We start from the raw sequence: 10,000 nt of genomic DNA, 5'->3' as shown, positions 1-10,000 counted from the left end.
TTAATTTGGTCGCTACAACCTCACCATCCTTGTGGAAACTTAAAGGTCTATCTGCTGATTCATCAGCAGCCACTGCCTGGCTCTCCTTGGTCTTAGCTTGGGTGGAGAGGGGGCTAGGGCGCTGATCATATGTACATATGACCAGTCTCTAGGACATTGTCCTTCTTGGTAGGGCAATGTCACTGTTCCTTGCCACTACCGTTCATGATGGACGTTTAAACATTTTAAACCTTTACGTTACTCTTACTAATGCATACCTATCCTAATTATTCCCTACCATGGTTAGTTACCCAACTTTCCTCACTCTTACCCAACTTTCCTCATTCTTACCCATCTCTCCTATCACAGATTTACGAATTGCTTACCTACATATTGGTTTCCTTTTCCACCCTTCCCCAGACCTATCCCGATTCTTCCGGCTCCCCCTCCCCTCTGAGTGAGCGACCGCATTAACCCCCCCCCCCCCCCCACTTCTTTTCTTGGATAGTAGACAATTGCTCTTCTTCCGAGGAAACACTTGTATCTCATTGAGGTCTCACTTCGATGGCTTTGCCTCCTGAAAAAATGTTGGGAAAGGGTGAAGGAGAGAGAGAGAGAGAGAGAGAGAGAGAGAGAGAGAGAGAGAGGAAATTTTGTATGCTTCTGTTAGTTCTTTTCTTTGTTTTTTGTCGATTTGTTATATTTTTACATCCATTTATATATATATATATATATATATATATATATATATATATATATAATATATAATATTTACATACATACATACATACATATATATATATATATATATATATATATATATATATATGTGTGTGTGTATACAGATTTATATAATTGCGTGTGTGTCATGAAGATCAACATTACATATTGTTCAATAGACAGAATTTCTCAGGTAAGACAACCATCTTATATACCAGCAAGCTTTACCCAATTTTCCGACACATCAACTGACCCAATTGATAACATTGAACTCGAATTACCCCTTAATAAGTCATTATATGAGGAAAACTGTGTTCAATTTACTTAGATTTTGACCTTACATTGGTATTTAGCCCGAGTGAGGCAGTTACCAACCATACATAAGCATTAAAAGAGGTCGGAACCCGGGTGCTAGCTGCACAAGGTTTTACCTAGTGAGACACTCTCACATACCAGTGAGTTTGTTCGGAGTTACGTAAAACTCTGGTATGTATTGATGGTAGTCTCAACAGCCAAATCCTTAAGAACGGTCAGTACTTACTGTAGGTTCCGACTTCATTTAGTGCCTCTGTAGGCGTTATTAGTAGCTATTTTGCCCATCCTTTGACGACGGTAAAGGTCAAACATGATGACCAGTAGAAATATATATATATATATATATATATATATATAGAGAGAGAGAGAGAGAGAGAGAGAGAGAGAGAGAGAGAGAGAGAGAGAGAGATGGTTTATGAAAGTACTCTTTCATAGTTAATCAGATATTCAACTACTTAGCATTGTTGTTTTTATGATGCATTTTTTATTTCGGTTGTTTTTTATGATTTAATTTTTTTTATTTTCCGTTTTATCTTTGAGTCTCGCTTCCTTTTCCGAATGGGGGTTACTTCTGCAATTAGCGCTCCCTTAGCTTGTAGCATTCTGCTACACATACACACACACTCTCTCTCTCTCTCTCTCTCTCTCTCTCTCTCTCTCTCTCTCTCTCTCTCTCTCTCTCTCTCTCGTTGATAGAATTTCGGTAAATCTCTGTCCCCTTTCATTCCTACCAGCTCTCTCTCTCTCTCTCTCTCTCTCTCTCTCTCTCTCTCTCTCACACACACAATAGATGAATGACACAGTATTCTGAAAGGGGGTGACTCTTAGCGTGGCTAATGATCCTCTGTGTAAGTTTATCGAAGATTCTAATGTTGTAGGAGATTTCTGCATAGGGATCCATTAAGCTGGTAGAGAATGATGCTTTTTATCTTGTTACCTTTGATCCCAATGTTGGTGGGAAAAAGTTTGTGTATTTTAATTATTTATATATATATACATATATATGTGTGTAAACAGTCTATATATATATATATATATATATATATAGTTGATAGATGGGTTCCTCTTGGGAATCGCAATTTAAGTAAGAATAAAATAGTCAATGCTACTATCATCATCTTTATTCGGGAGCTTTCGACATAACTTATGTCATCTTCAGCCTATCTGCAATTATCATATGTAAAATTAATAAAATTAATAAAATCATCCTAAGTACATAGTTAGGAAGATACACTTTCATGAATTGATCAACTAGTTCTAAAATCAACCAATCAAGGAACATAAAACCTTAAAAAAAAAAACCTTATTACACACAACTATATAAAAGACTTAATAACTAATATAACTAGTCACCCGCAGGAGATGATGACCACCCATCCAGACCAGCAACCCACAGACCACACGGATCAATGGGTCACCGGTAACTGAACAGGTAAGCCCTCATTCAAGCTTGGTTTTGTCTTAAAAATATATAAAGACTCCAAGATTCTCAGCTGGCTGACGTTACTATGTCTGTCCGTAATTTTGAAATTTTCAATAGAAATGGCATGACCAGATTCAAATGCGTGGTCATAAATAGCGGAAATTGGTACATTTTTAAGACAAAACCAAGCTTGAATGAGGGCTTACCTGTTCAGTTACCGGTGACCCATTGATCCGTTTGGTCTGTGGGTTGCTGGTCTGGATGGGTGGTCATCATCTCCTGCGGGTGACTAGTTATATTAGTTATTAAGTCTTTTATATAGTTGTGTGTAATAAGTTTTTTTTTTTAAGGTTTTATGTTCCTTGATTGGTTGATTTTAGAACTAGTTGATCAATTCATGAAAGTGTATCTTCCTAACTATGTACTTAGGATGATTTTATTAATTTTATTAATTTTACATATGATAATTGCAGATAGGCTGAAGATGACATAAGTTATGTCGAAAGCTCCCGAATAAAGATGATGATAGCAGCATTGACTATTTTATTCCTACTTATATATATGTTTTTTTTTTCAAAAAGGCCCATAAAAGAAACACAGGAAATATGAATAAATCACACTATATTTCGGTCAATAAACATCGACCCTCTTCAGGATGTAAAGTAAAAATGAGGAATACAGTGGAGAGTGACGGTTTATATACGAAAGCAAAAGGGTGTGTACAATTGTTCTATAGTTGTTATAATTGCTGGAAGGATTAGCCAAATTCAATCACATCCAGGTGCGTCTTCTTATTGTTGAGCCGCTCGGAGGAAGTCTTGACCTCTGATGCATGTCTGGTGGTCGGTCTCCGTGGATTATCTTCTTAATGATAGGGTTGAGAAGAGTATTGTCCACTGTGTCAGCTTTCCATTGGCCCCCAGATAGGTTCATTGTGTTTGATTGATTTATGATGGCTGATTCCAGGATTTTCCTTCTGTACGGACAGGTACTCTTAAAAAGCAAAGACGACTCACTCCAGTTAATCTGGTGCCCTAAATCCCTAAGGTGAACGAAAATCCCCGAGTTTTCATAGCCATATCTAACAGATCTTTTGTGTTCGGATAATCTTTGAGATAGCGAACGGCCCGTTTGCCCAACGTAGACTTTTTCACAATCCCCACATGGTACTTTATAAACGCCGGATTCTATATCTCTTTTATTTTGATAAACATTAATAAGGGCGCTTCCTATGGTCTTTGGATATGAAAAAACAAAGGGGTTCTCAGTTTTGATATGATTTGTTATATTTTTAATACCTTTTATATATGGGAGTTTTATCTTATTTTTAAAATCTCTTTGGTTAGTAACATCATGATCTTTATAATATATCGTGTTGGCTTTGTTGATGGCCTTTTTTATGACATACGTCGGGTAGAATAGCTGGGCGAGTTGTTTACGAATGATTTCAAATTCTTTATTTAGGTAGGCTGGGAACAGATTCTCAAACCTCTAAGAAATAGATTGCAAGCTACTCCAATTTTTACAGAAATGTCGTGATAACTAAAGAAATGAATGTAGGAAATGGAGAAAGTTTGTTTTCTATACACAGTGAAATTATACCCCGTCGATTCCCTTATAATTAGTATGTCCAAAAAAGCTAATTTTCCATCTTTTTCCCATTCAGTTTAAATTTTATGCTAGGGACTGGGGAATTTAGATTATTGAAAAATATATTGAAATCTCCCCAGCTATCGTCCCAATATGTGAAAATGTCATCAACATAGCGTTGCCAAACCATGTTCGTAGGTTTAATTGTTGTTAAAATTTCTGTTTCAAAGTATTCCATGTAGAGGTTGGCTAAAATTGGAGATAACGGGCTGCCCATACTACAACCAAATTTCTGTTTGAAAAAAATTTCCATTGAAAGAGAAAACGTTATTTGACACGCTTAGTTTAATTAACTTAATTGTTTTTTCAATACCGAGGGGGAAGTGATCTTCATAAGGGATTAATTTTTCCCTCAAGAAACCTAGTACATCGTTGATAGGGACCTTTGTAAATAGGGATTCTACGTCAAGACTCAAGAGTTTTACAATGTTTACCGGGATATTTAATCTATTGAATTTCTGGATGAAGTCCTCTGCATATATATATATATATATATATACACACACACATGTGTCACTATCTTGATTGGCATTCTTTTTTTTACGCACATACACACGCACATATATATATATATATATATACATATATATGTGTGTGTGTGTGTGTCTGTCTGTCTGTCTGTCTGTGTGTGTGTCCGTGCACTAATAATCATCATACTAACATCTAAGAGAAGAAACTTAGAAATTAGAAGCTAAAAAAAATAAATAATGGCATAGAACTATGTCACAATAAGCAAACGGCGACCGTTTTTGATATAGTGTATTTGAAAAATACCACTTGACATATCTGTCATTAGTTTGATAGTGTCAGCATGAAATGATCAAAATTGCTATTTATTATACTCGTTAGCAGAGTTGAACCTGCCGTTTAGGTAAATATTTTTGTTTAATTAGGTGGGATTAATAATTTGATAGCTTTGTTGTATGCGCTAGAGCTGACAAATAGGATTGAGATAAGTTAAATATTTATTTATTACATCATTAAATATTAGGGGGAGGGAGTTTATTTCATTTTGTGTAAGCTCAATGGCATTAATAATAGAAATGTATTTTGGGATAGAATATTTTGGAAGTCGATTGCTTTTTTCCAGGACCAAAAGAGGATATCATGTTTACTCTCTCTCTCTCTCTCTCTCTCTCTCTCTCTCTCTCTCTCTCTCTCTCTCTCTCTCTCTCTGAGTGGAGATGTATTGATTCTTATCCGTTTTCTAATGCAGGATATAAAGCAGACAAAGGTTATCGGCAGCTCATGGCGGTTAATGGTAAGAAATACATTTCGATGATATTTCCAAAATCTTTTAGGTGGTTTATATCAAATGTGTCTTGATACGGAATACTCACTCTAAAAAAAAAGGAAATTGGTTTTCCTATTTAATCTCAAATTTCGCTTAAAGGTTTAAAGGGTTTAAAGGCCGCTCATGAATGGCAGAAGCAAGGGACAGTGACGTTGCCCTAGCAAGCAGGTCAATGCCCTAGAGAATGACCATTTATACATATGATTAGCGCCCAACCCCCCTCTCAACCCAAGCTAGGACCAAGGAAGGCCATGCATTGGCGGATGAGGACTCAGCAGATAGACCTATAGGCTCCCCCCAACCCCATGCTCAGCTCACAAGGATGGTGAGGATGCAGCGACCAAAGAAACTATTGAGCTGGAGCGGGACTCGAACCCCAGTCTTGCGTTCTCCAGTCAGGGACGTTACCATCTCGGTAAACACAACCCTTATTTTGAATAATTGAAAGGAATTAATGGTAATTGCTCTTCTATCTATAGTGAAGTTGAAAAGGCTTAATTTGCCTTTTCTCTATTATTATTATTATTATTATTATTATTATTATTATTATTACTTGTTAAGCTACAACCCTAGTTGGAAAAGCTGAATGATATAAGCCAAGAGGAGATAACACACTACTTATTCTATTCATATCATGCTACTTTTTTATTTATATCCCAAAAAACGTCAGACCTCGCGTGGCTGTAAAACATAATTGGACTCCATGAAAATTACACGTGGAAAAGATGTAATTTGTTTTCTCATATTCTTGAAAACTCTATTGTATCTGAGAGCTAGCTGAATGTTGTGCTGAGGTCATGTAGGGTTGAACCATAAACCCAGAAGTTACCTTCTCTGAATCTGATTGCTGATATTTTTATACCACACCAAGTGATATATACATATATATATATATATATATATATATATATGTGTGCGTGCGTGCGTGAGTGGGGTTACTTATCATGGTAAAAGGGTTTGCGTATCGCCATGCTCAGCAAAGATGTACTTGTCAGGGCCACCCATACTAGGTTGCTTTGCTGTGAGCGATCAGACGAAAATCTCCCACCGTCACCAATTCGCACTGGCCAGCATAGTGAAAACTGACCAAACCCCAAACATGAATTGACATGTCTGGGGCCTTTGTCCTGCAGCGGGTTGAAAAACGGCTGCACTTGTTGTTGTTATTTATATATATATATATATATATATATATATATATATATATATATATAATATATATATATATATATATATATATATATTTGTGTGTGTGTGTGTGCATGTCTGGGGCCTTTGTCCTGCAGCGGGTTGAAAAACGGCTGCACTTGTTGTTGTTATTTATATATATGTATATATATATATATATATATGTGTGTGTGTGTGTGTGTGTGTGGGTGGGTGTCTGTGTGTCTGTTATAAAGTATTTAATTTGAGGCGACTGTGAGGAAGAAACGGATGATACCTTAGAAGATGCAGTTGAAAAGTATGAAAGATGTTTTGCGAAATAAAAAGGAGCGCGAAATGTTTCGTCCGTGATTCACCTTTTGAGGTACAGTTGAATACAGGAGTTCTTGACACACCTCGCTCCGAAAAAGTGCACCCTATCACACCCTAACTTAGCAGCGAGTAACCAAACATAGTTTAGGAAGAGATTGTAGAGGTATTTGGCGGATCTTAACACAGTAACTCCCCACTCAGTATGGGTGTGGCAGGGTGCCCTAATTCAGAGCGAGGTGTACCTGGAATCTTTGTGTCCAACTCTACGTGTGGCTAATGACCGTTGTGTAGCTATCTTTTGTTAGTGGGAACGCGAACTGAAAAGTTTCCATATAAATGAAGCTTAGGAAGAAGAGAATAACATTTATATAACTGTTCAAGACTCTTCTGGTCTCCTCTTTTATCAAAAAATATGTTTGTCTTTTTTGCACATTTTTCAGTTTTAACAAGCCTCTAAGGAGTATTTTATTTCTTATGTGAGGCTGGTGCTATCCGTAAGAGATTTTCTTCTGTTCTCTTTTTGTATCAAAAATAATTTTTTACAGACTGTTTTTCAGTTTTAACAACCCTGTATGGAATATCTTTATTTCTTATATTCTTCTCCACCCACTGGGTTACTACACTGTAATTGTTCAGTGGCCACTTTTCTCTTGGTAAGGGTAGACGAGACTCTTAAGCTATAGTAAGCAGCTCTTCTAGGAGAAGGACACTCCAAAATCAAACCATTGTTCTCTAGTCTTGGGTAATGCCATAGCCTGTCTACCATGGTCTTCCTCTGTCTTGGGTTAGAGCTCTCTTGCATTAGGGTACACTCTGGCACACTATTTTATCTTATTTCTCTTCCTCTTGTTTTGTTAAAGTTTTTATAGTTTATATATAAGATATTTATTTTAGTGTTATTGTTCATAAAATATTTCATTTTTCCTTGTTTCCTTTCCTCCCTGGGGTATTTTCTCTTTTGGAGCCCCAGGGCTTATAGCACCCTGCCTTTCCAATTAGGGTGTAGCTTAGCAATCAATAATAATAATAATAACAATAATAATAATAATAATAATAATAATAATAATATAATCTTGCTCTAACCTTATCCTAACATCATGAATTTTTATAACGTCTTGTTCCAGAACAGACATGTTGTGTTGATTTTATCACTTACCAATGTTTTAACTAATTAGGTATTTATCAGCCGTGTTTAGACTGTCGTTAGAGTATTAGCATGACGTGTCGTCGGTCCATCAATATTTCGTGAATGGTCATTCCTGTGAGTCATCATTACCAACTTACCTGTGATTTGCGTCGTTACTAGAAAATCCAGATAATTTGTCTGGTCACGGGAGACTTTGCGGATGGTAAAATCATCATTTAATCCTTTTTTTTAAAGAAATCTATTGTTTACATTTAGCTTTTTCTTTAATATGTGAATACTTGCGTTTAATAAAAAGATTTTTGATAAGAACATGATCTAATTACTTGCGTAAAAATAAGTGGAGTCATATTTTGCATGTGAAATATTTATTTTAATGTTGTTAATGTTCTTAAAATATTTTATTTTTCCTTGTTTTCTTTCCTCAGTGGGCTATTTTCCCTGTTGGGGCCCCTGGGCTTATAGCATTCTGCTTTTCCAACTAGGTTTGTAGCATAGCAAGTATTAATAATAATAATAATAATAATAATAATAACAATAATAATGAGATCAATATTCATAATTTGTCTGGATATTTTCTCGTTATTCTGTCCGTCGATACAAGTATTTTAATAGTAACTTTTGCCTATATACAATTTTTTGAGCGCAAATTTGATATTTTGACCTTGACCTAAGCCTATTATGCCAATTTGAAGGTCACACAATTAATCTTACAATAGTAATTATTTTAACAATTTCATATCAACTCCCATTGGCATGATTTCTTAATTATAAGTCGTTTAATTGCACTTTAAATTCTGTGTTGAATTCAATAATTGTAGAAAGAAAATTGTTTTTGGAACCACGAGGGAGCTTTTAATGTTGTCGTAATTTACTTTTCCTTTTTGAAATCTTATTTTTGAGAGCAGTTACCGTAAATTAAAGTTTTTCACGGGAAATTGAAACGCGTTGATTCATGAGACCCGTCAAGTCGTTATGAGGAAAATTTCTCTCTCTCTCTCTCTCTCTTCTCTCCTCTCTCTCTCTCTCTCTTTGTGAAGAATACTAACATCTTGACTGGATCTTAATTTCACTTATCTCTAGTTAACAATTGAATGTTTAAAGGCTGCACATGAATGGTAGAGACAAGGGAGTGACATTGCCCTTTCAAGCAGGACAATGCACTAGAGACTGACCATACATACATATGATTAGCGCCCAATCCCCCTCTTCACCCAACCTACGACCAAGAAGGGCCAGGCAATGGCTGCTGATGACCTATAGGCTCCCCCAAACCCAACATACTTAGCTCACAAGGATGGTGAGGTTGCAGTGACCAAAGGAACTAACGAGTTTGAGCCAGCCTCGAACCCTAATCTGGCGTTCACCAGTCAGGGACGTTACCACATGCCACCATAACCCTTATTAGTATCATATCCTTTCATGTCTGGTTTTGTTCAGTGTTAGTTAGTGTTTGTTAGTGAAATATTTGTTAATTATATAGTCAAGAGGAAGACTTAGGATTTGCAAGTCTTGATTGTATTGAGAGAGAGAGAGAGAGAGAGAGAGAGAGAGAGAGAGAGAGTCATTTACCGGATAACGATTTAACTAATGTAGTTTATAGCATGCACTTAGGGAATCCTGTGCCTATCTTTTGAATGGTTACCCCCCCCCCCCTATCGGATGAGAAAGATAGACACTCCCTTCAGCTTTTCTTTTCTCTTTATATCTTTCTCTCTCCACCCCTAGCTGCGACCCTCAACGGTTGACTGACAACTAGGTACCTAATTTTCTGCTCACGGGAACAGAGAATTCTCACTTTATAAGAACAGCCCATTTGTTCCCCCTCGTCTGGTCTGAGACTTGGCCTTGTGTGTGTGTGTGTTTGTGATTGACAGAGAGAGAGAGAGAGAAGAGAGAGAGAGAGAGAGAGAGAGAGTGTGTGTGTGTTTTTTCTTTAGAATTTGCAACGTGTTTGTCAGGTAATATATTAGAGAAATATGATAATGTAATTTTT

The sequence above is a fragment of the Palaemon carinicauda genome, chromosome 5 (genome assembly GCF_036898095.1).
Source record: "Palaemon carinicauda isolate YSFRI2023 chromosome 5, ASM3689809v2, whole genome shotgun sequence".
In the NCBI taxonomy this organism is placed as follows: Eukaryota; Metazoa; Arthropoda; class Malacostraca; order Decapoda; family Palaemonidae; genus Palaemon; species Palaemon carinicauda.
Note: the sequence above shows the minus strand (reverse complement) of the source record.